This window comes from Physeter macrocephalus, chromosome 20 (assembly GCF_002837175.3).
Source record: "Physeter macrocephalus isolate SW-GA chromosome 20, ASM283717v5, whole genome shotgun sequence".
NCBI lineage: Eukaryota > Metazoa > Chordata > Mammalia > Artiodactyla > Physeteridae > Physeter > Physeter macrocephalus.
Window position 1 is genome coordinate 109179966 of NC_041233.1, and position 5526 is coordinate 109185491.

Sequence of the window (5526 nt, forward strand, 5' to 3'; positions counted from 1 at the left end):
TACTGGATAAAATAACACCACATATTGTATTATGATACCATAAGCTTGAAACTAGTAACATAACTACTACTAATGGTCATCCCCCAAACTGCATAGAAATCATTCACTAATTCCACATAAACATGCTAAGTGTCTTCTTTGTTTTTTGTTTGTTTGTTTAATTTATTTATTTTATTTTTGGCTGCGTTGGGTCTTCGTTGCTGTGCACAGGCTTTCTCTAGTTGCAGCGAGCGGAGGCTACTGTTCATTGCAGTGCACAGGCTTCTCTTTGTTGTGGAGCATGGGCTCTAGGCACGTGGGCTTCAGTAGTTGTGGCTTGTGGGCTCAGTAGTTGTGGCTTGTGGGCTCTAGAGCACAGGCTCCGTAGTTGTGGCACACGGGCTTAGTTGCTCCATGGCATGTGGGATCTTCCTGGACCAGGGCTCAAACCCGTGTCCCCTGCATTGGCAGGCGGATTCTTAACCACTGTGCCACCAGGGAAGCCCTAAGTGTCTTCTTTGTACTGTTAGAATACATCAGTTTGAAAAATAGAGTTCCTTGCTTTTTGGAGCTAACACCCAGATCTTTTCTATAGTCAAACTTTTTCTGTAAGTAGTCAGATATTAAATATTTTATGCTTTGCAGGTGTCTTTGTGACAGGTTCTCAGTTTTTCCATAGCTGTACAAAAGCAGCCATCAACCAAACATAAACAAATGAGTGTGGTTGTATTCCAGTGGACAAGGACATTGGAAAAGGATTAGAATTTCATATATAATTTTTACACGTCATGAATGTTCTTCTATTGGTATTTTTCAAAATTGAAGAACCTGAAGACACCTCTTACCTAGAACTGTTACGGTGCAGCAAGTAAGATTCGCACATGGTCTGTAGTTCTAGGACCCCTGACTTGCATCATTGTTTGCATATCCAACTCTTTCATCCCTAACAACATTATTTCAAATATTCTCCACTTCACCCAACTTCTGCCCTAACTCACTCAATAGATGTGCTGGACCCCACTTCATAAAGAAATTAAAGCCCATCTCTTTTGGAAGTTTTCTTTACCAAATCTTAAAAAAAAAAAAAAAAATCCCTTGTGGTACATCTATTCAATGGAATATTTACTCAGCCATAAGAAAGAATGAAATAATGTCATTTGCAGCAACATGGATGGACCTAGAGATTGTCATACTGAGTGAAGTAAGTCAGACAGAGAAAGACAAATACCATATGATATTGCTTATATGTGGAATCTAAAAATGGTACAAATGAATTTATCTACAAAACAGAAATAGAGTCACAGATAGAGAAAACAAACTTCTGGTTACCAGCGGGTAAGGGGAGGGAGGGATATATTGGGAGAATAGGATTGACATATATACACTACTATATATAAAATAGGTAACTAATAAGGACCTACTATATAGCACAGGGAACTCAATACTCTGTAATGGCTTATATGGGAAAAGAGTCTAAAAAAGAGTGTATGTATGTATCTGTATAACTGATTCACTTTTCTGTACACCTGAAACAAACACAACATTGTAAATCAACTATACTCCAGTAAAAAATTTTTTAAATAAAAATTAAAAATAAATAAATAAATACAGGTTTTTGGTTTTATGCTAGTAGCATTTTATTGAGGTATACTTTAAATACAGTAAAATACACTAATTGTTGCAAAAAAAACAAAAACAAAAAAACCTTCGTGTTCCTAACTTCCTTTACTCCTTCCATCATGTTATAATAAAAAATATACCCTTACAAGAGTCTTCCTTGACCATTCCAAGCTGAGAAAGTTGCTTTTACTTGCCCAGACTTTTTACCTGGGTATGTCTTGGTTTAACATTCCATCTAAGGACATGTCCATCTCTCACTTGGAATCTCCTTTTCTTCCCCTTCTACTTCCATCCAGAGAAAGCTTTTTTTTTTTTTTTTTTAAATTATTTTATTTCTGGCTGTGTTGGGTCTTTGTTGCTGCGCATGGGCTTTCTCTAGTTGCGGTGCGCGGGCTTCTCATTGCGGTGGCTTCTCTTGTTGCGGAGCACGGGCTCTAGGCGCACAGGCTTCAGTAGTTGTAGCTCGCAGGCTTTAGAGCACAAGCTCAGTAGTTGTGGCGCACGGGCTTGGTTGCTCCGCGGCATGTGGGTTCTTCCCGGACCAGGGCTCGAACCCGTGTCCCCTGCATTGGCAGGCGGATTCTTAACCACTGCGCCACCAGGGAAGCCCAGAGAAAGCTTCTTTTAAGGGTTCTTGTAATTAGATTAGATCTAACTGCATAATCTTTCAAGTTCAACCGATAGTGACCTTAATCACATCTGCCAGATCTCTTTTGCCTTGTAACATACTATAATCATGAGAGTAACATGAGGGGTGGTATCCTGGGGGCAGTTTTGACCTAAAGCAACTTCTTGAAAATATGCATACTGCTGGTATCCACCCCAGACAAGAGGGGAGTGACTGCTGGGTGATATTTCTCATTTCCACATTTCCCAAGGATTCCTAACCTGGGGATTACGGTTGGTGTGAGTCAAGAGCCCCGAAGTCTGGGGCTATTCTTGGGATCTTCTTGTCTCCCTTTCGGTTGTGTTCTGGCTACTTTAATTGTGCCCAAGAGATTGTAGCATGGAATTCTCAGCACATTTTTTGTAAAATGTAAGGCAATTTTTTATTTGCTTTGCTTTCTTTATCTTAACAGTTTGGTGTTATTTTCTGGCACAGCTTCTATAGGTGATACATCTAGTCAGGCAACTTAGGACAGGTTCAAATGGAGAGACCCCCCCCCCACACACACACAGAAGACAACAGGGGCAACGAAATGGTCTTAGGGATCTGTGGAGATGGGTTCACCTTGAACTCTTGCCCTTCTGCTCACTTATCACCTGCAAACTGCCCTTGTTGCCCCATATGTAAATAAGAACAGCCATGACTCATAATTTTCTAGGTTTCAGCACTTTACACTCACGAAACCATTTCCACCCCTTAACAACCCTGTGAGGACAAGGGCCATCTCCGTTTGTGCATCACCCAGCATGTGGGGATCCTGGCTGGAATCCAAGCAGGCTGAGTCCAGACTCTGGGCCCTTGACTCCTGAGCCATCTGGGCTCAGTATTCTTCTGGCCTTGGGGGCCCCTGCCCTCCAGGATGATGGTGGTCACATGAGTGATGAAGATGCCCATGGAGGTTGTGTGGATCCAGTAGGAAGAACAACTGCCGACACTGGTTGAGCACTTGTTATGAGACAGCTCAGGCAGGCCTGTCTCAGATGAAATCATTTCCAAGCCTGAGGAAGTGGTGCCTGGTCATGTGAGCTCCTCTGGATGTCCCAGACCCAGCACAATCTGGAGCGATGGAGAGAGAGGGCCTGGGCCTCAGATGTCGTTCCTGAAGGATAACTGTTCCTTGACCCTCTGGTCCCTATACCCCAGAAGAGGTTCAGAATTGCTCACAATTGAGAGGTGAACAGGGATAGGGACGAGGAATGGAGAAGGGGCTGCGTTGTGGCAGCGTGGTCGGCGGGGTGCGGGAGGGCGTGTTGACTCTGTACAGAGCAGGCACGCTGTGCTTTCTTAGTGTGCTGTGCATTTGGCATAAAGATGGCCATGAAGCCCTCTCCAAACCACCCCTTGGTTTCCTCTATTTAGCAGTCGGAGAATCCTGTAACCAGTGTCCTGGCTGAAGAGAAGTGTGTTCCACCTCAGAGAATTCTGGGGTACACTGTATGGTGGGAATAGGGGCTGCTTGACTGTCATCAGCTCCAGATCCCCATAAAAGCCTGGAGAGACTAAGGTCTGGAAATGCAAGCTACAAGGGCACAGGCTTGGAATTTCCCTGTCTAGGCTTCTAGGAGGACCGGGAGGTGGATGGTATGTTGGGTGAGTAGAGGACATGTCCAGGCTCAGAGGAGAGGAGAGGAGGCTGTGAGGCCCATAGAAGGAGCTAGGTCTCCTTCTCTCCACCCCAGAGTCCTCCACTCCCAATCAGCACGCGGGAGCCCCGTGTGTATCCAGGACCTCTTCCAGGTAGTTTTCTTTTCCATCCTACTTGTTCTCATCCTCAGGGAACATGCCTCACCGTACAGACCTTGGTGTGACTCCATTCCATCCCATGAGTGCTGATATGGTCACATGGTCAGTGACTCTTAGAAGTCTTTATTTTTTCTACCATCTCCTTGGGCTTATTATCATCCTTAACCTCATTGTCGTTGTTCTTGTTAATCATCAGTATTGAAGTTATTACCATTATTATTATTTATCATTCTTGTTATAAAACATTGCATGCGATTTTCTGCCCCCAGAGAGCTTCTGATTTACTAAAGAGGCTGACAGAGGGTCCCCACAGTACCTCCCAGTAACTTCTAGGAAAGAGCATCTAGGAATCGTCAGAGGCTGGAAGCAGTCCATGTGAGCAAGGATGGCGGTGGGAGGACGTGCTCGTTCTGCCTGAGACCCTGGAACATGTCCTAAGTGAGGGACAGCAGCTGCTCGTGCCTGGCAAGAAAGGCTGGAGGGGAAGCCCCAGACCCCAGAGCCTCTGTGATTTCCTGAATCCATGTGGAGGTGTTAATTAGATGTGTGTACACCTACCAAAATGTGGGTTCATACACTGTAACAGTTTAAACTGCACAATTTACATTGTAAACCATGTAAATGTGGGAGGTCTCACATTTCTTTGTAAAACTTTTTTTTTCTTAAGATCCCACCCAGGTAAGAGATGACTAAATTTTGCCACAATATAGAGGAACATTCAGTTTCTCTTGCTTCAGGGAGTGTTTTCTTCACAAGCATGCCATTTATGCACAGCACTAGCCTGGATTGTGGAAATCCACATTTAACCTGAAATCCTGTGCATGGCTTAAGGGGCCAGTCAGTATTCAGAGACCAGGTTTCAAAACAGGCAGGCTCCGAAGTAACATTTTTGAAGGAAGCTGGGAATTATTTTATACTTGATGTCATTTGTATTCCATATTAGAGAAAGAGGCATGTTGGTAACACTGTAATTTGTAGCGAATAAGGTTTCTGAAAGCACATAAAGTTTAGGAAGGAAAGACCTAAAATTTCTGTCCGTCGTGCTGAACACACAGAGGCCAAAAAATACATTCGCATTCTCCATGCCTTAGTCACTGACTGTGCTTCTGAGCCGTTTCAGACACCATTCACCTGCAACGGAGGCTGAAATGACATCTGTCGTGGGTTGAATCTGTGACCCCAAAAAGATAAGCCCAAGTCGTAACCCCAGGGATCTGTGAATGTGAACTTATTTGGAAATAGAGTGTCTGCAGATACAGTTAAAGATCTCAAGTTGAACAATGAGGTATCACCTCACACCAGTCAGAATGGCCATCATCAAAAAATCTACAAACAATAGATGCTGGAGAGGGTATGGAGAAAAGGGAACCTTCCTGCACTGTTGGTGGGAATGTAAATTGATACAGCCACTATGGAGAACAGTATGGAGGTTCCTTAAAAACTAAAAATAGAATTACCATATAACCCAGCAATCCCACTACTGGACATATACCCTGAGAAAACCATAATTCAAAAAG